Genomic DNA, 12,517 nt, shown 5'->3' with positions numbered 1-12,517 from the left:
TTTCATTACTTACTTTAAAATATATTACCAGACTTTGGGGGGCATAAAAGGTTACCAGGGGGCACCTGGGTGGCTCAGTTGGTTAAGCAGCTGACTCTTGATTTCAGTTCAGGTCATGATTTCATGGTTCGTGAGATTGAGCCTTATATGGGGCTCTGCGCTGACAGAACAGAGCCTGCCTGGGATTTTCTCTCCTCTCTCTGCCCCTCCCCTGTCCATGTTCTCTCTCTCTCTCTCTCTCCCTCTCTCAAAATAAATAAACATTAAAAAAAAAGAAAAAGAAAATGCATTCCCACAAAAACTTTAAAGAACAAATAAATAAATATATAAAGAAAGAGCGAGCAGATGTTTTGAGAAAAGTTGGAGTGCCACTTATTTATTTCTACTCTTTCCCCGAAATTAACCTTCAAACCTAGCACAGCATGTCATTATAGGGTATATATATATATTTTTTCAAGTTTATATATTTATTTTGAGGGAGAGAGAAAACAGGATATGGGCAGAGAGAGAGAGGGGAGAGAGAGAATCTCAAGCAGGCTCCGCACTGTCAGTGCAGAACCCAATGTGGAGCTCACACCCACGAACCATGAAATCATGACCCACGCCAAAATCAAGAGTTGGATGCTTAACTGACTGAACCACCCAGGCGCCCCTATACGGTGTATTGTTAATGCCCATTGGGGTTTTCTCCCAATAAAGGTACCAAAAATCATGTTGGGACCAACTGGCTAATAATTGGAGAAATGATAAAGCTAGAACCATCCCTCCTTATGCCAAAATAAATTACATATAATCAAATAACCCAGAAGCCATCGAGAAAATTAATAAACATGAGTATATAAATATTAAGTGTATTTGTGCAGCACAAAAAATACAAAAGTAAAATCAGGTTAATAATGTACAAGGAGAACAATTTCACAATTCCCATAATAGACAAAAGACCAACTTCCCTAACTTACAAAAAGTGCAGACAAATCAATAAGAACAAGGTTAACAATCCAATAGAAAACCGGGCTGAGAATACAGCTACTCTCAGAAATATAGATGGCCGATACACATAGGAGTGCAACCTTACTTATCACTATGAAATTTAAAGGAAGATAAATTGTTCACCTCTCGGAGAGTGGAATTTCTAAAGTTGGATAATACCCAATCCTAAAGCAGAAGTAAGGAAGTAAACACCTTCATACATTGCTAAATAAGAGTGTAAACTGGCACCATTTGGCAATTTGGTAGTATTTATTAACTTTTATAAAGCTTATATCTCGTTGTGCTCGCTTCGGCAGCACATATAATAAAGCTTATATCGTGTTAACTGGGCAATTTTGTCTCTGAATTTACCCGGATTTACACCAAAATATGTTCAAGGTGATCATTGCAACAGTCTTTGCAGCAGAAAAAAAATCAGAGACAACCAAAATGTCCCTCAATGAGATGGAGAAGAAGATGGCAGTTTGTGGAATAAATTACTGTACAGCCATTAAAAAGAGAGTAGGATAGCTCTTTCTGTACAGTATGGAAAGATGTCTAACATGGATTATCAAATGAAAAAGGAAGTTTGAGAAGAGTATTAAAGCACTATCACTTTTGTGTACTTTTTAATAGTGTGTACATTTGCACCTATAATTTTTTTCTTTAAAAAGATGGTGCTTTTCTTTTAAGGGAGGGGAGCTGGGCAGATACAGAAGAGAGGCTTTTAGTTTCAGTTTATACTTTTCTGAACCAGGTTTGTACCAGGTCAATGTATTCATCCCACCATTTTTGATTTCTCGTTATGCTTTTTAATATTTTCAAAGAGCAACTACCATTTGTTTTATTTACATATGGCCATTGAATAAAACCTTTAAAAATGCATAGTGCAAAATATATAGTAGCAATCACGTAGAACTTTTTAACTAAGTTAAAGTTCTTTACACCTCAAGACTCGCTGAGTCAGATGCCCAACCTCAGGACCAACCAGGTCAGAGAAACACCCAATCTCCTCAAGTCTGAGACGCCTCACCCACTCTGGGACTACAACTCCCACAAGACACAGAGGGATTAGAGGGAAAGGGGCATCTTGGGAAGTCCCAGTTACTTCCGGCATCTCGGAGCCATCCCTCCGGAAGTGCTTGTGGCTTCTGTCTTGTTGGGGTTTTTTACAAATGCCTAGTCTTTAAGTGGGAAAGAAAAAACAGCTAAGGTCAGCAAGACAAAAAGGAGAAAAGTTGGAAGGTAAGAGACCACAAGCCTCAGAAGCGCTGAGCGAGAATAAAAATTAGGCAGTCTATGGGGTGCCTTAGTGGCTCAGTCGGTTGAGCGTCTGGCTCTTGGTTTTTGCTGTGGTGGGTTGCAGCCCGGCTTTGGGCTCTGAGCTGACAGTGCGGAACCTGCTTGGGATTCTTTCTCTCTCCCTCTGTCTCTGCCCCTGCCCTTCTTGCTCGCTCTCTCTTTCTCTCTCTTTCTCTCTCTCTCTCTCTCTCTCTCAAAATAAATAAATAAATAAATAAATTTTTAAAAAGAAAGGAAAAAGAAATTGGGCAGCCTATAGGTGAGCTCTGGGCAGCCCCTAGAGTTGTCCTCAGACTGGCCGCTCTCCTGCCTCTCGCTTTTCCTTACACTCTCGCGCCAAATTTCTGTCCTGCTAAACAAAATTGGCACTTTTTCCTTGCGGTTTTCTGGAACTCGAGCTTTCAAGGCACTAAACCCAAGTTCCAGAAACTGCTTGCAACCCTTCGTCCTGATTTCCCACAACGCAGGCCCCCATCCCCCTGCTTAGGCTGGGATCCTGGACACCATTTGTGCACTGTGATAAAAAGGCCTCGATTCGACTTAGCTCCTAGCTTTCAACTCCTGCTTCTCAGAATCTACTGCTCCATTCCAGCATGCGATCCAGCAGAAATAAACGGAGCCTGCCAGGACCTTAGACTCCAAATATGTCAGCGTCACCAATTTGTAAAACAACCTAATAAAATCCTTCCCTGGCTGTGAGAACAAAATAGCATTTTGAGACAAGTACAGGATATGTTAAAACAGAGTATTTTTGTTAAGTCAGACATCGAATAGAATTTGTGAAAGAGTCCTTAAAAAGGCTGTTGAAACGTTGCTTTGAAGTTATAATCAGTGATCCCGTTGTTAAAATGGTGTGTAGGGATATGGATGGTGGTGGCGAGTTTGTGTGTGTGGAAAGAGGGTATGTGGAAACTACTCAATTTTGCTGTGAAGCTAAAATTCTAAAAAGTAAAGTTTTTATTAATTTAGAAAAATAATAGTAAGAACAGAAAATATAAAAACCACCATTATGGGGCTCCTACTATATGCTAGTGGTAAAGCTGCTTTGATTGCTGCTGTGTCTGACTCTTGAGCCGATTGTGAAGAAAATACATAAAACACTACATCAAATTACCTGGCCAGAATTTTGGCCTATTGGAAAATGCACGTGACAAGGCTGTTAGGAGACCTGATTTCTAGCATCAGCTCTCCACTGGCTCCTTGTTGAGCCATACTTCCTTGACTTCCTTGAGCAATGATTCTCAACCTTAAAGGCTCATACAAATGATCTGGTGATCTGGTTAAAGGCCAACTGCTGTTTCAGGATATCTGGGTGAAGTCTGAGATTGTGCATTTTTGACCATGACCCAGATGAAGTCCCTGTTGATCCAGGGATCACGCTCAGAATAGCAAAGGACTTGAGATCCTTTCATGCTCTGACCCTCACACTCAGTAGTTCTTTCCCCTCTAACCTTAGTGCCTCTACTCTCAAGAAATTATTAAAGGATCTGTCAAAAAGGAGAGTGACTAGCGGCACCTGGGTGGCTCAGTTGGTTGGGTGTTGGACTCTTGATTTCGGCTCATGATCTCAGGGTTCGTAAGATCAAGCCCCGCATCAGGCTCTGCAGTGATGGCACAGAGACTGCTTGGGATTCTCTTTCTCTCCCTGTCTCTCTACCCCTTCCATGCTTGTGCTCTCTCTCTCTGTCTCTCTCTCTCTCTCTCTCTCTCTCTCTCTCTCTGTCTCTCTCTCAAAATAAATTAAAAAGAAAAAGGAAAGGGGCATTACTAAAAATTCCTATCTTGAGGCAAAATTAAAAATAAAAACTATTTAAACTATGCTAGTAATGCCTCTAGAAAGATATACAAGTAAGAGTACTTTCCTTCAGAGAGGAGGACTAGGTGGCCCAATTACAGGCATGGTGGGTTAACTTTACTATATACTTTCATACCTTTGGAATTTTTACTAAGTGTGTATTTTCAATTAAAAAAAATTTTTTTTAATGTTTATTTATTTTTGAGACAGAGAGAGACAGAGCATGAATGGGGGAGTGTCAGAGAGAGAGGGAGACACAGAATCTGAAGCAGGCTCCAGGCTCTGAGCTCTCAACACAGAGCCCGACGCAGGGCTCGAACTCACGGACCGTGATATCATGACCTGAGCTGAAGTCAGACGTTTAACCGACTGAGCCACACAGGAGCCCCAATTTTTAAAAATTACTCATTTTAATGATCATTAAAAAAGTGGTTAATATGCCATCTGTGAGTAAACAAGTCACTAAATTATTGGTTTGCATCTATTAGCATAACAGATTAAAAACAATTTTTTTAATGTTTATTTTTGAGAGAGACAGAGCATGAGCAGGGGAGGGATAGAGAGAGAATGAGACACAGAATCCGAAGCAGGCTCCAGGCTTGGCTGTCAGCACAGAGCCCGATGTGGGACTCAAACCCATGAACCGTGAGATCCTGACCTGAGTGAGGTCAGATGCTTAACCAACTGAGCCATCCAAGTGCCCGTAACAGATTTTTTTTTAAGTTTACTTATTTTGAGAGAGAGCACGAGAAGGGGAGGGGCAGAGAGAAAGAGGGAGAGAGAGAATCCCAAGCAGGACGCTGATCTAGGGATCACACTTGGAATAGCAAAAGACTTGAGATCCTTTCAAACTCTGACACTCACACTCAGCAGTTCTTACCCCTCTAACCTTAGTGCCTTTACTCTCAAGGAATTATTAAAGGATTTGTCAAAAAGGAGAGTAACTAGGGGCACCTGGGTGACTTAGTTGGTTAAGCATCCGACTCTTGATTTTGGCTCATGATCTTAGGGTTCATAAGCTCGAGCCCTGAATCAGGCTCTGCAGTGATGGTGTAGTAACTGCTTGGGATTTTCTCTCTCCCTCTCTCATGCTCTCTCAAAATAGATAAATAAGCTTTTTTTTTTTTTTTTTTTTTTTTTTAAAGAGGGGTGCCTGGGTGGCTCAGTTGGCTCAATTTCTATATAACCGGCTCAGGTCATGAACTCAGGTTCATGAGTTCCAGCCCTGCATGGGGCTTGCTGCTATCAATGCAGAGCCCACTTCGGATCCTCTGTCCCCCTCTCTCTCTGCCCCTTCCACGATGGTTCTCTCTATCTCAAAATAAATAAATAAACTTTAAAAAAAAATGGCGCGGGGGAGACAAAGTGAATTGTTGGAGAAGCTATGTAGAAGCAGTGAGCTGACCAAGAAGGGAGAGAGACATAATTTATCCAGGTGGAGAGAAGACAGAACAGTATAGGCCCGAGAAAAGACTCAGAAGAGATGGTGACCAGGACCCTGGATATTTAAGCCATGCAGTTGCAAGACAACTGAACCGTAGCATTTTTCCTCATGTTTTAATTTTAAAATCTGATGATTTTGCTGGCCCCTGCTTCATGATGTACAGGCGGTGATTGTAAAAATAACTGTAGCGATTTTGGGGTTTTCTCCACCCACCATTTAGCAAGAATTATGCAATATCAAGAATTCAATCTTCTGAGTAAGTCAGTTTCATTAAAGTTTTCTTTAGCTCTCCTGCTGTGAAACAGCCACCAGCACTACCTCGTGATTGCCACTAGAGGGACTAGAACCAAAGGAATCATCAAGCTTCACTGTGTTAGATTCCTACTGCATACTAGATTCTTACTCAACATTCTGCATTTTAAGAAACACTTTTTTTGAAGCATATTTCTTATTTATGCATTTTTAAATACTTTTAAAAATCAAGGCTCCTCTGAAAGATATAAAATTTAAAGAGTACTATTGACCATTATTCCCAATACCCACCAACAAAATAGCCACTTAATAATGTTGATTCCTTTTTTTTTCCTAATGTTTATTTATTTTTGAGAGAGAAAGAGCGTCAGCAGGGGAGGGGCAGAGAGAGAGAGAGGGAGACACAGAGAATCCAAAGCAGCTCCAGGCTCTGAGCTGTCAGCACAGACCCCAACACAGGGCTCAAACTCTCAGACCGTGTAATCATGAGCTAAAGTCTGACGCTTAACTGACCAAGCCATCCAGGCGCCTCTATAATGTTAAGATGTTTGTGTGTCCTTCCAAATATTTTCAATTTCTATATGAATATATGTATTATTCTTTTTTTTTTAAGTTTATTTATTTATTTTGAGAGAGAGAGAGAAAGCACACAAATGGGGGAGGATCAGAGAGAGAGGGAGAGAGAGAATCCCAAGCATGCTCCATGCTGTCAGCACAGAGCCTGATGCGGGGCTCAAACTCACACACTGTGAGATCATGACCTGAGCTGAAGCCAAGAGTCAGACATTTAACTGATTGAACCACCCAGGTGCCCCAAACATATGTATTATTCTTTTATTTAAAACTGTGATCTATCTTCTGACTACCACTGTGACTTTATCTCCTACCACCTTCCCCCTGTTATGCAGACTGTATTCCAGGTCTTCAAACTTGCCAACTTGTTTCAGCTTTAGGACCTTTGCACTGACTATATTATTTTCCTGGACCACTCTTTTCCCACATTTTTCTCATTCGGGTGTCAGCTTATTTGTCAATTCTCAGGCTTTTTGTGACATCCATCAAATATTCCCTACCGAAGTCAGTCTCTGTTACCTTTGTTTATTTATGTACTTGCATACTTATGCACTACTAAAATGTAATCTTTATGACAGCCAGAGCCATAGCTGCCTTGTTTACTTCATATCCCTAGATTCTAGAACATAAATTAGGGACTCAAAAGGTATCTGTTAACTGAATAAATGAAAAAGTGTTGTACATACTATTCTGCAACTTGTTTTTTCACTTAATATATCTTGTACAGGTTGTATTTTACTTTTTGCGGATAAGCTTTATTATTTCAGTTATATTCTGTATTTAATTTTTTTAGATATTCACATGACTCAAAAATAAAACAATATAAAAGGGTATTCAATGGAAAGTCTTGCATTTACTTCTACCATCTACCTAGTTCCCACTCAACCAGATAATCATTTATATTCATTTATTGTGTATCCTTCCTTATGCAAATACACATATACTTATTATTTTCTTCCTTTTTTACACAAAAGAGTGGCAGGTTACGTATACTGTTTCTATACTTCATTTGTTTAACCAAGCACAAACCCAGAATTTATATATGGATTTATAATTTATTTTACTCAATTCTCTATTAATGGACGTTTAGTTGTTTTCAATTTTTAATCACTGTTTTCAATTGTAATCATTGTTGCAATAATTATTTTCATGCTCAATAAATGTACAGTAGAATAAATTCCTGGAAGTGGGATGACTGAATAAAAAGGTGTGCGTATATTGAATTATGAGCGATCTTACCAAACTTCCCTCTGAGAAGATTGCCTCAATTTTTATCCCCACCAACAGTGTACAAGAGCACTAACTTCCCCACACTCTTTCCCATCATAAGTATTATTGACTTGAAAATATTATTTCATCCAATCTGATGAATGAAAAATGGTTGCTCATTGTTTTGATTCTCATTTCTTTAATCATGAATGAAGTTGAACACCTTTTCATATTTTAAAAATAGTTTTATTGATACACATTTCACATGCCATATAATTCACCCACTTAAAGTCTATTTAGTATATTCACAACCATCACCATAATCCATTTAAAACAAATTTTTTTTAATGTTTATTTTATTTTTGAGAGAGAGAGCACAAGCAGGGGAGGAGCAGAGAGAGAGGGAGACACAGACTCCAAAGCAGGCTCCAGGCTCTGAGCTGTCAGTGCAGAGTCCAACATGGGGTTTGAACTCACGAACCATGAGATCATGACCTGAGCTGAAGTCAGACACTTAACCAACTGAGCCACCCAGGAGCCCTACCATAGTCCATTTTAGAATATTTGCATCACCTCAAATAGAAACCTGCATCCTTTTGTTTTTGTTTTTAAGTGAGTTCTATGCCCAGTGAGGGGTGTGAATTCATGACCCTGAGATCAAGAGAGTCACATGTCCCACCGACTAAGCCAGCCAGGTGCCCCAAAACCTGTATCCTTTAGATATTAGTCCCTTTCCCCCCTGTTGCCCCAGGTCCTAAGAAACCACTAATCTCCTTTCTGTCTCTACATATTTGCCTTTTCTGGATATTGCATATAAATAGAATCATATGTGTTTTTTTATGACTAGCTGCTTTCACTTAGCATAATGTTTTTAAGATTCATCTATGAATTCAGCATGTATAGTGATTCATTCCTTTTTATGGTCAAATAATATTCTGTCATGTGGATATACATTTTTTAATCCACTTGCCATTGATGAACATTTCTGTTGTTTCCACCGTGTATTTTTATAGCAACATACAATTTTAGAGCAGCCAAGGACCTTAGGATTGTGAAGATGATACTACATTTAGCAAATAGTCTCCTTAACTACTGAGTCATTTCTGGTGGGTAAAACATTAGGCTGGGAAACACAACACTGAAAATATCAACCTTGCCACAGCAGGACTCTCTGTGTAATTTTAATGTTTCTTTTCTTTGAGCCTTAGTTTGTGTATTAGCTCAGGCTGCCATAATAAAATACCATACACTGGGTGGCTTAAACAACAGGAGTCTTTTCTCAGTTCTGGAGGCTAAGAAGTCTAAGATCAAAGTGACGGCCAATTTGGTTCCTTGGTGAGGAACTTTTTTCTGTCTGCAAATGGCCACCTGCTCACAGTCCTCATGTGGCAGAGAGAAGGAGCTCTAGTCTCTTTCTCTTAGTCTTCCTTGGAGATACTAATCCCATCATGGGGGCTTCACCCTCATGACCTCATCTAAACCTAATTACCTCCCAAATACCCTACCTCCAAATCTCATTGCAGTTGGGCATTAGGGCTCCAATGTGTGAATTTGGGGGGAGAGGGCACAAGCATCAGTCCATAACAGTTTCCCAAATTTAAACCCACTTCTACCTACACATCAACTAAGGAAGAACGAAATAGGATCAAGATCTTGAATTTCTTAGAGAAGTGCTTACCCAAAAAAAGGAAGTGGAAGAAGCTAACTAATGAAGAAATAGGATAACTTCTACATAGTTCCTGTGGAGTATATACCTCAAATATGAATCATGCTGATATGTCTGTCCTTGAGTTCTTACGACAGACTAAATCAAGCAGTTAGACTTATAATAGATAATTTACTAAATAAGGTGATTTAAATGCAATAAGCGTTCGCGTGGAAGATCACCTAAGAAGTATCACAAAATGCGGAACCACAGGCTATGCCTACTGTAATAGTATTTCTCAGCACTGGTATTTTGAATTTTTTAAAAATGTTTATTTGTCTATGAAAGAGAGAGAGAGGGCGGTGGACAGAGGATCCTAAGCCAGCTGGTGGCAGCGAGCCCCAATGTGGGGCTCGAACTCACAAACTATGACATCATGACCTGAGCCGAAATTGGAAGTTCAACTGACTAAACCACCCAGGTGCCCCAGCACTGGTACTTTGGATGACACAAGGTTAAGACTGTCTCATGCATTGTAGGATATTTAACATTCTGGTGCTCCAAATTAATAAATGCCAATAGTGGTCTCCAATTATTGTGACTATGGAAAATTCCCACTTACTATTTCCAAATGCTACATGGGGGTGAGGTAGTACTGATGAAATATTCTAATCCAGCTCATGCATTATATAAATGAGGAAAACAGTCCAGAGAAGTCATTGAGCCAGATGATCTGACTTCTTCCCAAATGTTCTTTCCATTGTTGTATATAACACTTGCTCCTCACTCTCACTACTCAAAGTTAAAGGAGAAGCCGTTCTCCACTGAAATCCTACCCTTACTTGCCCACATCTTTCTTGCCTTTCCTTTCTATCCCTTTTTTCTCATTTTTCAATACAATAGTCCAGTTAAACCATTTCATCCATTTATTTTAACACATTTATTGGACACCTAATATGTTTCATGTTCTGGGCTAGGGGCTAGAAACACAGTGGTGAACAAAACAGACATGGCCACTACCCTTGTGGATAAACTGAAAGAGATGAACAATTTTAAAGTAGAATAAACGCATATAGATATATAATTATTAATTGTGATAGTGACAGAAATGAAAAGAACAAAGGGGGAGCTAATTTGGAATTGAGGCACAAGGGAATACCTCTGAGAGGAAGTAACACTTAAGATGATGCCTGAAGGCCAATAGGCGTGAAGAGGAATACAGCTGAGCAAAGACCCTGAGTTGGAAGGTGCTGGGAAAGAAGGCCTTTGTGGATAGAACACCATTATAATGAGCACAGGGTAGAGTTGGGAGACAGTGCTGGAGGACTGACTGAGAGGGATACAGGGCCTTGCTGGCCACAAGGAGGAGTCTGGATTTTATTCCAAGAGTAAATATCCAATTTGTGTCTTAAATTTTCAGTATATGTGCTGCCGAAGTGAGCACTGTGTCTTAAATTTTTAAAGAGCAGGGATGCCTGGCTGGCTCAGTCGGAAGAGTATGTGACTCTTGATCTCAGGGTCATGAGTTCAAGCCCCACGTTGGGAGAAGTAGAGATTACTTAAATAAATAAACTTTAAAAATAAGTAAATTTTAAAAGATCACTGTGATAAAGCTCATGATGTGAGATTCCATTTCAGCGAAGTGCAAGAACTGGCAAAACTGATGTAGGGTAATAAAAGAAGAGCAGTTCCCTGATGAATGGGGAGAGTCAGAGACTGAAGGGCATAAAGAAACTTCCTGGGGTGATGATGGCCATATGGATGTATTCATTTATCAAAACTCATCAAAATGTTAAGCTAATATTTGTGCATTTTATTGTATGTACTTTTTACCTCGATTAAAAACATAGAGGTCATTCTGGCCACAGGTACTTTAGTGAAGCAGCTTTGTCAATGGCGAGTTGACAAGCCAAGAAAGAATTCAGAGCCAAACTCTTAAACAAGCAAGTGTTTAATAGCAATTCAAACAAAGGTACATTCTGGAGACGAAAAGTGGGCATGTCCAAAGGTGGCAGATTCCCCAAGAGGGATCAGGACTGTTTTTCTTTCTTTTTTTTTAATTATTATTTCTTTTAAAATGTCTATTTATTTATTTTGAGAGAGAGAGAGAGAGGGAATAGGTGTGTGTGCATGGGGAAGGGGCAGAGACAGAAGGAGAGAGAAAATCCCAAGCAGGCTGACAGCACAGAGCTCTATGAGGGCCTCGATCTCACGAACCTGGACATCATGACCTGAGTCAAAATTAAGAGTCCAAAATCAACAGTTGGGCACTTAACCGACTGAGCTTTTATTATTTCTTTTAAAGCAGTCTCTATGCCCAGTGTGGGCTAGAACTCACAGCCCCCAAGATCAAGAGTCTAGGGCTTTACCTACTGAGCCAGCCAGGTACTCCTTTTTTTTTTTTTTTTTTTCTTAAATGTTTATTTATCTTTATGCTGGGTTCAAACCCTCACACCACGGGATCATGACCTGGCTGAAGTCGGGCACCTGACAGCCACCCAGGCACCCTGCCAGGTACTCATTTTTATGTTTAGGTAGGTTTTGGGTCATACTGAGGGTGGTTCTTGACCAAGGTTGCAGCCAATCAGCTAAGGGACTCCTCCTGGTTGAGAGGGGCAGTTTGGAGCCCTCTGTGGTCTATGTCAGAAGTGTCAAGGCAACTTCTCCCCGCCCCCGCCCCCCCCCCCGCCCCCAGGGTGTAGGGGGTAAAAACCACAATGTAAATATATCATAATGAAGCTATAGGTTACTGTAGAGTCGTGATCCTAGGGAAGACTGCATGCATCTTTTGGAACTTGGTTTCTGCCCTTTTACCTGTCGGATAGCATTTCTTCTTCTTCATATCTAACTAACTGCATAGTCTATCAGTATCAGGTTCAAACTACATAAAATTGAGGTTATAGACTTTCTTTAAATGTTTATTTATTTTGAGAGAGAGGGACAAACCAGGGGAGGGGCAGAGAGAGAATCCCAAGCAGGTTCCATGTGGAGGAGCCCAGTGCAGGGCTTGGACCCACAAACTGCGAGATCATGACCAGAGCCAAAACCAAGAGTTGGGTGCTTAACCTTAACCTATGAGCCACCCAGGCACCCCATAGACTTTTTTTTTTTAACCCAAGGCCCAGAAAGATTAATAAGTTAGACTCTCTCAGGCCTCAAAGAACCATTTAGTTCATTTAAAACTACTTTGCTCTAAAAGGAAGGGGGTGGGGGGAGGGAGTCAACTAGTAAATATGAAGAAATACCTTCTACATAGTTCCTGTGGAATGTATGCTCCAATTATCAATTATGCCTAACACTACATCTACTCTCGAGTTTTTACTGCAGA

At 40.2% G+C, this 12,517-nt stretch overlaps 1 protein-coding gene across 4 annotated transcripts in view; it reads left to right on the top strand.

The window, feature by feature from the left end:
* The first annotated feature begins 2,090 nt into the window (after nucleotides 1–2,090).
* Nucleotides 2,091–12,517, top strand: part of SIRT1 (sirtuin 1) — a 64,019-nt gene continuing 53,592 nt past the window's right edge. For all 4 annotated transcript variants that reach the window (XM_030334177.1, XM_030334178.1, XM_030334180.1 and 1 more), the window contains exon 1: nucleotides 2,091–2,214. The gene's annotated coding sequence lies outside the window, so the exon portion shown is untranslated. The remainder of the gene's footprint in view (nucleotides 2,215–12,517) is intronic.

Source organism: Lynx canadensis, chromosome D2 (assembly GCF_007474595.2).
Source record: "Lynx canadensis isolate LIC74 chromosome D2, mLynCan4.pri.v2, whole genome shotgun sequence".
Classification (NCBI taxonomy): domain Eukaryota; kingdom Metazoa; phylum Chordata; class Mammalia; order Carnivora; family Felidae; genus Lynx; species Lynx canadensis.
The sequence above is the reverse complement of the archived record's forward strand: the minus strand, read 5'-3'. Positions and strand labels throughout refer to the sequence as shown.